This window comes from Rutidosis leptorrhynchoides, chromosome 11 (genome assembly GCF_046630445.1).
Source record: "Rutidosis leptorrhynchoides isolate AG116_Rl617_1_P2 chromosome 11, CSIRO_AGI_Rlap_v1, whole genome shotgun sequence".
Classification (NCBI taxonomy): domain Eukaryota; kingdom Viridiplantae; phylum Streptophyta; class Magnoliopsida; order Asterales; family Asteraceae; genus Rutidosis; species Rutidosis leptorrhynchoides.
In genome coordinates, this window is record NC_092343.1 from 51597823 (window position 1) to 51611854 (window position 14032).

The following is a 14032-nucleotide window of genomic DNA, read 5'->3' on the forward strand; positions in this document are numbered from 1 at the left end:
CTTTTTATGGTCCTGTCATTTAGGACTGTTAAACGACTAGGGATACCTGATGAGAGGATCATTCTTATGTTAGCCGATGACATGGCGTGTAATGCACGCAACAAGTACCCTGCACAAGTTTTCAATAATGAAAATCATAAGCTTAACTTGTATGGTGATAATGTTGAGGTAAACTTTGTTCCAAATTATTTTTTATCAGCTTTTTGTCTTTTTATGAGATTATACATGTTGTCTATATTAAGAAAGATGATGACTTTAGAATGCTGACGTGGCAGGTGGACTACAGAGGTTATGAAGTGACAGTTGAAAACTTTATGAGAGTTTTAACAGGGCGACATGAAAATGCAGTTCCAAGATCAAAACGTCTTTTGAGTGATGAAGGAAGCCACATACTTTTATACATGACAGGTCATGGTGGAGATGAGTTTTTAAAATTTCAAGACTCTGATGAACTTCAAAGTCATGATCTTGCTGATGCAGTTAAACAAATGAAAGAAAAGCGTAGGTAAGAGTAAGAATTTCTTGTTTCACATCTTGTTAAAGTAAAAGTAGAATGATGATTTTTAGTGGTCTTGAGAGATCGAGGTGTTTGTTGTTTAAGATGTTTTTGTCTAAAGATGACTGTGCGTAAAGAAGATGTGGCGTAAACTGTATGATTACTAAAGACGGTTGTTTTTATGTCTGCAAAATAACTTAATTATGTCTGCAACACTTAGAAGCATATTTCTAAGTGGGTAGATAGTTGAAGACATTATTTTATCTTATGTCTTAAGAAAAACAGACAGTCTGTAGTAAAACGTTTGCGTGCGTGCAGACATAAGATATTATAAGATCTGCAGACTAAAAAGCAAACAACACATGATAGTCTTCTAGCTCTTAACAGTTATATATATATATATATATATATATATATATATATATATATATATATATATATATTATTCAGACACTGATAGGGTTGTCTTAAACTAGGCTAGGCATCTAAATTATCAACAAAATACGATAGCATAGGTGGTGATTTCGAGTCACTATTTTGTGAATGAGTCACTGGTTATGTTTTATCACATACGAGTCTAATTGGTGGATAAAAAGATGTGATTTGAAAGAAAACATATGAAGTTGGTCGGTTAAAAAGTCACTCGGAATGTATTTCTAATGTGCAAAACCTCATAAGCTCTCAAATGCTCACTATCACTGAAATAATACAGTTGCCGCAGTAATGTTGGGACACTAGTTATCTAAATTAGTTGTAATAAGTTTGGATAAAATGCGATTCAGTTCAACCCAACTGGACCTGCCTGTATTGAGCCGTACCAAATTACACATTTGACCCGCCCATTTTGCCACTTCCACATGATTGTTTCCATATATCATCATTGAAATTTTCCATCTCATTTACTAATGGTTTTAGGATAGTAACTTGCTTTCTTTTGTGCTCATAATTAGGTTCAAGGAACTGTTAATTATGGTAGATACTTGTCAAGCTGCTACACTCTTTTCCCAGGTACTTTTGAATATTTTTCATGTTTAATTCTTATGAAGAGTTAGTGAATCAAAGATGATTACAAGTTTTCTTTAATTTTAATAATAAATAATAAACTAAGATTGTTCGTGTTTTCCTTTTCAGCTCCATTCACATGGTGTTTTGGCTATTGGAAGTAGCATGAAAGGGGAAAATTCATATTCGCATCACTTGGATTCTGATGTGAGTATGATCTTGATATACAGATAACTTTTTAAATAATTATAATTGTAATTATAATCTCACTAACATTTAAATTTGTTATGATTCAGGTTGGTGTTTCAGTTGTGGATCGATTCACGTTTTATACCCTAGCTTTCTTTGAAAAGCTTAATATGTATGACAATGCATCATTAAGCAGGTACAAATATTAGTTATATGATAAAAGCTTTTTTACTTTTTACCTTACTCAGCCTATCTTGATTTCTTCTTGTTGTTTTTCAGTCTTTTCAGCTCATTTAATCCAAATTTACTGCTATCTACTGCATACTATCGAACAGATCTATACCAAGAACAAGTTGAAAAGGTATGACAGTTGTTGTATACGTGTCATTTTTCATCTTATTCACATTCAAATATGTTCAACTTGTAACTTATTGATTTTTACTTGTATGAATATTAGGTACCTGTGACAAATTTCTTTGGTTCGGTTATGAAAACAATACACACTGATTCTGCTTACAGAGCAATATCAAATAGAAACAGGATACAGCCAAAATTAGATGTGTTATCAGATGACGTTTACAACAAGGATATTAAAACTATAATAACTAGTTCAGATCTTGAGAATCAAGATGATCAACCAGAGAGAAAGGTGAGGTTCTTTAATTTAGTCTTGTTTCAAAAGTTACGTGGGGGGGCCCTGTCAGTAACGGCCGTTAAAATTTCGTTAAGTCATGTAATGTGCGATGCATGTGAGGGGTATTTTCATAAATTGATTTATGAGATCATATGCATTAAAAGAGTACACTTTTGGGCTCAAATCATTCTACCCGTTTCTTTTCAACCATAGTGTTTCTACTTTTATCGCACCATTTTGACCCGTTTGATTTGAATCATGAACCACATTGATTGATCCAGTCATAATAACTTGATCAAATTTGGCACCACTAGTTTATATTATCTTAACGAAAGTGAAATGCAGGATGTACAACGTGGAACTTGTCCTCATGCAGATTATTGGAACACCATCATTGAGAAGTTTCGAAGTATTTAAAACGTTGACAGCGTTGTTAATTATGGTTTGGTTGGAATGTTGACCCTAGTGGCTGTTTCTACTTGGCAATCATCATGAAGGTAAAAGAATATTCATTTCTCCTTTTTCTTAATCTTGCATAATCTGTTTGAAATGGTTCATCACCCTTTTTAAGTCAACAAAAAGTGTCATGTGTCAAAGTTCAACATGAATGTGTTTTAATGTTAGAACATTTATTGGAAAATGTGTTAGATAACAAGTGATAAAACATAAAATCAATGGTTAGTTCAGTCGACAATTTACTTACTGTTTCAGCTTACATTTCAGGTTATTAAAAAAATTGTTTATATTATTGCAAGGTGTGAAGAAGAATAGACTACGTACAAGCGAGTACAACTTTGACAGGATATTTTGCTGTAGTTATTTTGTATATTTGTTGACTCTAACTTATTGTTGTCCTGATTAGGCACAATATTGATATTGATAGTCTACACTATATGGTGCCTATGTTAAAGCTGTTTAATTCATAGGCTAATGGTGTTGAGATAATGGATGTTTCACATTCATTTACTTGTTTTTATATTATGCAAGTTGAATTGGGATGCTTCACTATTTTCATGAATGAGATTGAGGAGGTGACTAGTGAACTTAGCAACAAGTGATTAGGTATTTTTTAGTTGTGGATCGTATTTGTTGTGTAGGTGTTTGTTTGTTTTGTTGATTCGTGGTGTGTTGTTTTGTTCTGGATTATTTGTGACTACTCACTCTGTCCCAGATTATTTGTCCAGTATTTTTTTCGGGATCTTCCAAATTAATTTTCTACTTCTAAATATGAAAAGTAATTTAATAAAATTTACAATATAGTTCTTAATATATAATTTGTAAAGTTGAGAGAAATTTTTAATTAATTAATTGAGGGTAAACTGTAGAGTTCGAAAAAAATATAAAAAAAGTAAAGTGTAAGAATAGCAATTTTTAAATGATGTATTTTTTGTGTGGAGATATTTAATTTGGGATGGAAGAAGTACTATCTTTTGACAATAATATAAACAAGTACAAAATATTAGATAAACATCTACACATAACATATTTAATTGATTGTATCTCATTGGTTTACATATACAATTTTTTTTATGAAATATATATATATATATATATATATATATATATATATATATATATATATATATGTATATATGTATATATATATATATATATATATAGTAGATGGATCAAATGAGAACTTTTTTGGTGTGAGAACTCTGAGAACTCAAAAATACACTGAAATTCGAACAAAAAAGGGGAAATTAGAGCAAAAAAAGTGGCGTGCGAGCAAAAAAGGGGATAGTCGAGCAAAAAACAAGAAAGTCGAACAAAAAAAAATGGTGGCCGAACAAAAAAAAGAAAGTCGAACAAAAATTGTGATATTCTAACAAAAATGTGTTCTACATTTTGATAGTCGAACAAAAAAATGTAGAACACAGCGGTAGTCGAACAAAAATGTGTTCTACATTTTTGTAATTCGAACAAAAAAAAGGGCGGCCGAACAAAAATTGTGATATTCGAACAAAAATGTGTTCTACATTTTTGATAGTCCAACAAAAAAATGTAGAACACATGATAGTCGAACAAAAATGTGTTCTACATTTTTGAAAATCGAAAAAAATATAATTTTTTTTTGCTCGACTATGATTTTTTGTTCGTCCGTGTTTTTTATTTTTGCTCAAATTTCTTTTTTTTTTGTTCGTCAGTGTCCCTTTTTGCTCGAATTTTAGTGTATTTTGAGTGTATTTGGAGTTCCTAGAGTTCTCACACTAAAAAAGTTCTCACTAGATCCTCTCCCTATATATAAAGTGGTAGGATCAAGGGGGAAGTGACCAATCGGGGGGAAGCTGGGGGAAACAATTTTTTTTTTTTCGTTTTTTGAAAAAACTTTGTTCACGAACATTATAGATTGGATGAAAATATGAACATTTTGTGATAAATGTTTTAATGTTGGCGGAAAAACGCTCGAAGAATTAATATATAACAATTATCGTGTTTTTCGAGCGTATGTTAAGGCTTTAGATATTAGGGTTTAGAGGGTTTAGATATTAGGGTTTAGAAATTTAGGGTTTAGATTTAGGATTTAGATTGAGTTTTTAACACGAACGATTTAGAGTTTAGGGTTTTGGGTTTAGGGACTAAACCCGGTTTCCGCGCTTTAGTGCTATTAAGAACTCCGGGCTGGAGTTCGTTAAACCCTAAACTCTAAATCGGGCTAAATTCTACTTCACAAAACATGAAAAAAACCGTTAACATTCTTCACGATCAACATTATCTTGAATAATATTTTTATCGATCGTTTTCACGCCTAAATAATAACATTTATCATGAAGTGTCTTTTTTAAATGTTCATATTTTCGTGTGATCTTAATGCCTGAAATTTTTTTTCCAGAAAAACGAAAAAAATAAAAAATTTTGCTTCCCCCCATTTTCCCCCGATTGGTTACTTCCTTATTGATCTTGCCTATATATATATATATATATATATATATATATATATATGTGTGTGTGTGTGTGTGTGTGTGTGTGTGTGTGTGTGTGTGTGTGTGTGTGTGTCTAAGTCATGAATACAAAGATAATAATAAAATTGGAATTTTAAATTTTCAAAAACAACTTTAAAACTCAATAAAATGTCAATTTTGAGATCTGAACGAACTCGAATGGCAAGAAACTTTCAGAGAGTTGAAATATGTGCTAGTGAAATGACATTAGCTTCCAAATTTTATGCGTTATACATAGTTACAATTTTAGATAATAGACCTTATATATATATATATATATATATATATATATATATATATATATATATATATATATATATATATATATATATATACCGGACTATGTCATGCGTACAAAGATAATAATAAGACTGAAATTTGAAAAGTTCAAAAAGAACATTAAAACTCAGTACAATGTCATTTTTGGCATCTAATGATACGCATACCCGATTAGCTCATGTAGCGCATCAAACATCATCACCAGGTGAGCCATGCATGACTCACGCTGAAATAATGAGCGCTATAGTCAACTAATCTGCGCAGATCCTTCGTAAGCGCTTAGGTGACGTATGCATGTCAGGCGATGCTGTAGCTGGCAGAGGGTATATGGCAGACAGGAATAGGGTCCGACAAAACACCTTTTACCTTTGTCGGACCAGCTCACCCAAGGATGTACTATTTGCAGGCCACGACCTTGTTAACCTTATTACGTGGCGATAGAAGACAAAAAGGATCATCCTATAAATAGCGGACTCAATCCACAAGGCAAAGGATTCCACTTTTGGAGAACATACACACATACTATTTTAAGTATCAACGTACGGACTAGCTGCGCTATCTAGATAGCGCAATTATACCCGCGCTACCGGACTTATAGCATTTTACTAGACACTCTAGATATACAAGTAACGTTCTATGAACATAAACCCTACAACCCAGCGCGAGCCATCGCAGACCGGACTACCCGCCGATGGTGGGTCTATGTTTAACCACCCCCACTGAGATCCTCATCTCGCAGGGGGTTATTCACGGTACTCCGGACCGGAGAGTTAAACCCAATTGACCCTTAAATCCCCCTTTCTTGATGTTAAGCATGGACCGAACCCGACCCGAATATTCCATGCTTGATCATTTGGTGCCATCCGTGAGACACACAAGTTAAAAGATTTTGATTTGATCTTTTTTCTGTATGTCCGCTAACAACTCGCTTGTTTCTTTTTGATACAGTAACAGGTGTTAAAATGACTAGCAAGCCAGAAGTACCTAAACCTGCACAGGTGCGAGCTATCTCGCCCACAGAACCTAAGCCGGCAACCAAAGGATCTGCAGGGACCTCCGACAGTGCGCAACCAAGGGGCGCCCAGATACCCCCACTTGGTACGCCAACGTCACCCTTCAAGACCCCAGAAGCAATCAGGCCGATACCTTGGGCCTCGAACACCGCAAGCGTGCGATTCACCCCCGCCTACCCAGAGCCTGAGGCCACACGCAGTAGCCCAAGCCACACTAGCAGTCCTGCTAGCACACAAAGCACAAGACCCTCGCCCTTGTCGCGACGGGATGCCTCTCCAACCACTCCAAGATCTAGCGCCACTATCGGTGCACAAGGAGCTTACTCAGCGGGAAGAGATGCTCCCACCGAATCACCGGCTCGAACACGCGAACAACGCGCCGTCAGTCAAGCCAATCTGATCTGTGCCTTGATGAATGCTGCACCGGATGACATGGTGCACGAGTTCGAACATCCTAGGAAGGCCGAACTCATGATCAAAAACCTGTACGCGGGAATGAAAGGGGTGCCCGTCAAACCCTCTTTTGAAACCGCTCCCACTGGGGAAAAATTTGCAGCGCACATATTAAACCACATCTCGACGCCACTGCCCGTGATACCACTTACCTTAGGGTATTACGACGGGTTCTCAGACCCAGATGACTTTTTGAAAAAGTACGAGGGAATAGCGCGAAACCAGCGCTGGGCAGATGAAACAAAATGCATGGATTTCCCTCCGCTTCTTGAAGGCGTAGCTCGACAATGGTTCAATAACCTTCCTGCGCCAGTGATAAGCTGTTATGATGACTTCAGAACTCGGTTTCTGCTCAACTTTCATAACATGCGCGCAACTCGAAGGACGCATGTCGAATGCCATGACATCAAACACGAACGAGGAGAATCCTTGGGACAGTTCATCGATAGGTACTGCCAAGAAGTAGCCAAAATCCCTAACTGCGCTGAGTCGTTAAAGGTATCTGGCTTCATACACGGGATCTGCCAAGAGCGCCACTTAGCGTTGTGGCAAAGGCTCCGGAAGCATCCTCCAGAGACGCTAGCAGAAGCAATCAGAGAAGCACATGAGCACATGCGCGCTGAAGAAGATACTACAAGGTACTCGAGTTACCGCGGTTCAGGAAATGGTCGACGCGATGGTTATGACTCACCAAGAGGCGGTCGTCAGTCAGGCGGTCTTGGAAGAAATCAGCATGACTCCAGCCCGTACCGCCACCATGGTAACAATCATCACAGCGATAGGAAACACCAACGAAACCATCAAGGGAACAACAACCAGCAACACCATCGGAACAGAGACAATGACACGAAGGAAAACAAGCAAGCCCTAATCAGAAGCCTTACCAAGAGTCTAAAGAAGATATACGTGACAGAGCCCATCTCCAAGACGTTTGAGAAACGTGCGCGCATGTACGAATACGCGCGACGCGATAAGTCTAACTTCTGCGACTTTCACGACAACTTTGGGCACGAGACCAACCGTTGCAAAGCATTGGTTGATAAGGTGGTCGTTTGCCTCAAGCGCGGAGAAGTAAAACACTTGAATAAAGGGAAAGATGAATCAGGCGGGTACAAGAAGGAGAATGAAGGAGTTGAGAAAGACAAGATCATCTATGTCTTCTCATGGCAGAAATGGAAGGAGATTGAGAAGGAACCATTGTTGCCGTATGAATCCCTCAAGGCACATCTTCCGCGCGAGCCTATTTATGAAAGAATGTGTGCCCCGTTAGTTATGGAAGGATACTTGCCTGAATGCGGCCAATACATCAACAACATGCTCATCGACACCGGTAGATGCGTCAATGTTATGTTCTTCCATTGCCTCAATGACCTATCCTGTAAGATGAAAAGCAACATAAGAGAGGTGAAACAGCAATTCAGAGGAATAAGTGGGGACCTCACTTGGTCATAAGGGATACTCAGAGCAGCGTTGACCTTGCGAGATGATCATAACAGGGATAGGGAGCACACGTTGGTGGTTAACTTTAACGTAATCTGCGCGGAATCATAATACGACGCTATCCTTGGACAACCGGTGTTATCACACTTTGCCATCACCACCAACATTTCTCAAGGCGTTATAGTGCTGCCTAACCCGCTAGGGAAAGCCACGCTCAAGTCCAAAGTAACAGCGGAGGACTATCGACTTCAGCAGGTACACGTGTACATATGTGACTAATTGCTATGAAAATTAAAACTACAGATTACGCGCGGGCACACAAAGGCAAAAATCAGTACTTAAATACTTAACCGGATGGAATGCAATAAACGTGTAACCAGTCTGCGCTTATGATGTTTAAAGCAAAGGGGTATAAAATACTATTAAATTTTGCTAGGAAATACTATTAAATACGTTACAATTTTACACAAGATATTTATTTATTTATTGAATGGATATACTTAAACCTTGCTACAACACTTATAGGCAGTGTACCTAATCGTACAGTAGTGTAGTTTTTAGTAAGTCCGGTTCGTTCCACAGGGAAAATCTTTTAATCAAAGCTTAACGCTATATTAGTTTAATTTTATAAAAATACAAATATATATATAAGTAATATTATTATTATAAAGGGGGATTTTTACCGTTTAATGACCGGTTTGTCGATTTTAAAACTTTAGTCGCAGTTAAAACCAAATGTAAAATATTAAATAAATAAAAGACTTAATTTAAAGCGTAAAGTAAATAACGATAATGAAATTGCGAATAATAAAAGTGCGATAAAATAAACTTGCAATAATTAAAAAGTACGATAATTAAAAGTGCAATTAAATACAATAACAATAAATAAAAATGCGATAATTAGAAGTGCAATTAAATATAAAATAAAGAAAATTAAATATGAAATAAAAGAATTATGCTTATTCAAACTTCCGTAATCATGATGTTTGACGTGTTGATTTTTAGTTTTATGCCCATGGGTTAATTGTCCTTTGTCCTGGATTATTTAATATGTCCGTCTGGTTTTTGTCCATAACAGTCCATCAGTCATAAATATAAAGTGCGAGTGTCCTCGTCAAATTATCCTTATACCCGAAGTCAAATATTCCAACTAATTGGGGACTTAAACTGTAACAAGATTTTAATACTTTGTTTAATAATTACACCAGGATGTCGACTGAGTGTAACCCAAGGTTTTAATACTTTGTTAAAAATTATGCCAAGTGTCCTTGTACATAATTTCACCCCTGTTTTAATAATTCTAGTGGCTATTAATCCAGTTCCGTGTCCGGTAAAGTGAATAATTATTGGTATTTATAGATATCCCGCCCACCGTACCCAGTCAAGCGTATGTGGTTATATATAAATACGTCGAATTATAAGTTTGTATATTAAATTAACAAGGTATTGTTTAGTTAATATAAAACCCATTAATAGCCCATAGTCTAATTTCCACAAGTGTCGTTCTTTTATCCAAACCCCAATTATGGTACAAAGCCCAATTACCCAATTTTAATAATTAGCCCAACATCATGATTACTTCGGTATTAAATAAGCATAATAATAACTTAGCTACGAGACATTAAATTAAAAAGGTTGAACATAACTTACAATGATTAAAAATAGCGTAGCGTTACACGGACAGAATTTCGACTTACACCCTTACAACATTCGCTAACATACCCTTATTATTAGGATTAAAATTAAAATTAAAATTAAAATATAAATTATAAATATAAATATTACGTATATAGATAGAGAGATTGATATATATTGATATTTTTTTACGATCAGAATGCGCGAGCTTTGTAGTTTCAACATTTGGGGCTCCGCGACTCGCGGCCCTTTTCTTCTTCAAACTCCGCGAGTCGCGGAGATCGTATTTCCAGCCCACACATCTTTGTCTTTTAATCTGCCGACGGAATTTAATATATAAATATAATATAAATATATAATTTATATAATTAATTATATATTATATTATATTTATATACATAATTAATTTATAACTTTCGGTCCGTTGCGTCGAGCGTTGAGAGTTGACTCTGGTCCCGTTCCGGATTTTCGAACGTCCTTGCGTACAATTTAATATCTTGTACTTTGCGTTTTGAATCTTGTACTCTTGTAATTTTGAGACGTTTCTTATCAATAATTGAAACCTCATTGATTGTATTTTGTACTTTTGAGCTTTTTGGTCGTTTGCGTCTTCAATTCGTCGAATCTGTCTTTTGTCTTCACCTTTTATTATTTAAACGAATATCACTTGTAAATAGAACAATTGCAACTAAAAGCTTGTCTTTCTTGAGGAATAATGCTATGAAATATATGTTCGTTTTTAGCATTATCAAATATTCCCACACTTGAGCGTTGCTTGTCCTCAAGCAATATAGTCTTGAAATACTAGAATCACTTCTTTATTCTTCACACTTTGTACATCAGTGATTTCTATACGGCGGTATAAACAATGGTAATAACGATATGGTTTACAGTCCCACATGACTATAAAAATTTAGATCCATTAAGGAAATTGGATCTTTATGAAAACATTTGATCTTTTGAAAATTAAATCTAGTTTTTACCCTAGATAAGTTTTCCGGAATAACCCTTCACCGGTGTTTGCAAATTATTTTTGTGGGTTTGGTGGGTTTCACATTTGAAAATTTTAGCTCAAAACTTATGGTTTTGTGTCACCCACTTGCTAACCTTGTATTAGGAAAGCAATACATCCAGTATACTTGCTCCGAATATTACCTTTCGATAAACTACCGTCCGGTTGTAAAGGGAAGCGTTGAACAAGCAACTGTTAAGGCAATGTCCCCTGACATACTTTTAGTTATGGTCTATAACGTGTCAGACGCAATTACTATCCTTTGTAGGAGCAATAGTAAAGCTCACCCTTGTAATTTTCTCGGTCTGGCACAAGGTCCTGTCTTTGACCATGCTATGCAACCACTGTTCTTACGGTTGACACCCGATTTGCTTCAGGTGACCTAATGAATTCCAGGTGAATTCCTAGGATTTTACATTCAATGGTAATGAACGCATTGAAAAATGGGTTTTCAGAAAACAAATCGGTTTGTAATTTTGATCAGAATATTTTCTCGTTCAAGCTCGAGTTTAGATATCATTGAATTCCATGAGTTTGTAATTCTCAATCTTTAAGGTCAATCTCTGGGATTGAGTAATATCAGTCTTAAAAGCTGATTTTTGATCTTTAAGGGGATTATCCTTTCTGGGGATCTGATTCATTAGTCTTATCAAGCTAATTTGCACGGTGCCCCCCCATTGTACGAGATAAATCCTTCTCATGGTTAGGATAAATCTGACCACTTGGCGACCCTGTTTAATGCTGAGGTCCGTGGATTTCCTGCTGATTTTAGTGATGACTTTTCTAGGTTTTTCGTCAACCTACAGCTGGTCTGGACGACAACTTCATGACCTAAATCAAGAAGCGCGTTTCTTTTTCGGAAGACTTTACTTCCTTTTAATGATGGAATTGATTCATCGTGTAGATCCATCTCTTCTTTTCTTTCATCGGGCAAAACTTTTTAGATTAGTCCAAAGCAAAAGTATTTTCACTTATTTGTACAAAAATATGTGATATATGTTTTGAAAAACTTGGTAAATTTTCCCACACTTGGCTTTTATTTTCCTTTTTATTGCCTTTTTGTTCTCCTCTATTCCATTCTTAAATGAATTCTAACATTTTGGTTTGTTTCTCAATTTATGTCATTTCCGAGGTAACAATAATTTCGATGTTAACACCTAGTTTTATCGTTCATAAATATGTATAAACATGATTTTGAGTTCATTTAGTTGAAAATTTTGAAAAATTTTACTAGAAGTGGGTAGTCAGTATATAAGACTAGGGTTGTTCTTTATTATCAGAGAGCACTAGATTCTAATACAACTACTGCTTTACTAGTATTTTTAATGGTAACCAAGTGTTTAAGATAAAAATTTTAAAAATTCGAAAGAATTTAACCCCTTCCCACACTTAAGATCTTGCAATGCCCTCATTCGCAAGAAATCAGTAACAATTTAAATTATTGAGGGTGATTAGCGTAGAAATGATTAAATTTTACCAAAGTTTTCAAACATATTTGTGTTTGTGTTGAATGATAAATGGTGCACATCATTTGTTCATTCCGTCTTGTTGTTATTTCACATATATTTTGCATCTTGTCGTTAAAATTAGTTGCTTTTGCTGAACTTAATGTCAGTCTTTGAAAATGCGTTGTTTTACCCTGTTGTGTACATAAGATAAACTGCAAACATATATACATATTTTTGAAGTTTGGTATATTACCCCACATTCAAACATTATTAAAATTTAAAAATAAAAATTTGTAAATTATAAAAACTAATACAATTCCAACATAAGTATTAAATGTATCAACATTACAAATTATAAAATAAATAAAACTAAGTAGACTAGGGATGATACTGATACCAATAGGGGTTCCATGCATAACCATATGTGTTATAAAATGCTTCGGCTGGGTTATATGTAGGATACGGTAGTTGGATCTCTATAGACCAGGGAGGAAATACGGGCGATGGAGTAGGAATATAGTTTCTACCTATTTGTTGGCAATAAGCTATGATTTGGTTTTGATGAACTTGCCAATCTTCAAATGCTCGATGTCTAGCATTTTCGTACTCTTGTGAAGCTATAAACCTTTGCATTTCTGTCATTTCATTTCCCCCTCCCACATTACCTGGCTGTTGGTTTCTCTCAACCTGTGGATGTCTACCATTATATCGTACTGCGGCGTTATTTCGCCTCTTCAAAACTTTAGCACCATGGTATACATTTAAACCAATTGTATCGCGGGGTTCTGGTTCTTCGACTAATAATCCCCCCCGAATTATATCCACACCGAGATATTCAGCAATCAAAGTAATAAATATTCCACCTCCTATTATGCTATGCGGTCTCATCCCCCTAACCATAGCTGATAAATAATAACCCACACAATAAGGTATACTTACAGCGCTTTGTGGGTCTCGAATACACATGTGGTAAAACAAATCCTGTTCATTTACCTTTTCCTTATTCTTACCTCGTTGTGTAATCGAATTGGCTAAAAACCTATGAATTACTCTTAATTCAGCTCTATTTATATCCAAATAAGAGTAATTTCCCCCTTTAAATCGGTGATGGCTAGTCATTTGACTCCATACACCATGCGTATCAAAATTTTCATCAATTTTCCTACCGTTCAATATCAACCCTCTACAATCGGCAGATGCTAACTCCTCAGGCGTATATATACGTAAGGCCTGAGCCATGTCTAGTAGAGACATGTGGCGCATCGAACCTCCTAACAAAAATCTAATAAAAGATAGATCGGTTAAACTAGCTACCCGATCATTTAATTCTATACTACACAACAATTCCCTAATTGGCCCGGCCAATTCTACAGCTTCTAATGGTTTCCATTCTATGACCCTAGGTACTTCAACAGCTTTAGAATGAAGAGTATGCAATCCCCTTTGGTATTTTGGATAATCTATCCAACGTCTGTCAAATCTTAAGTTC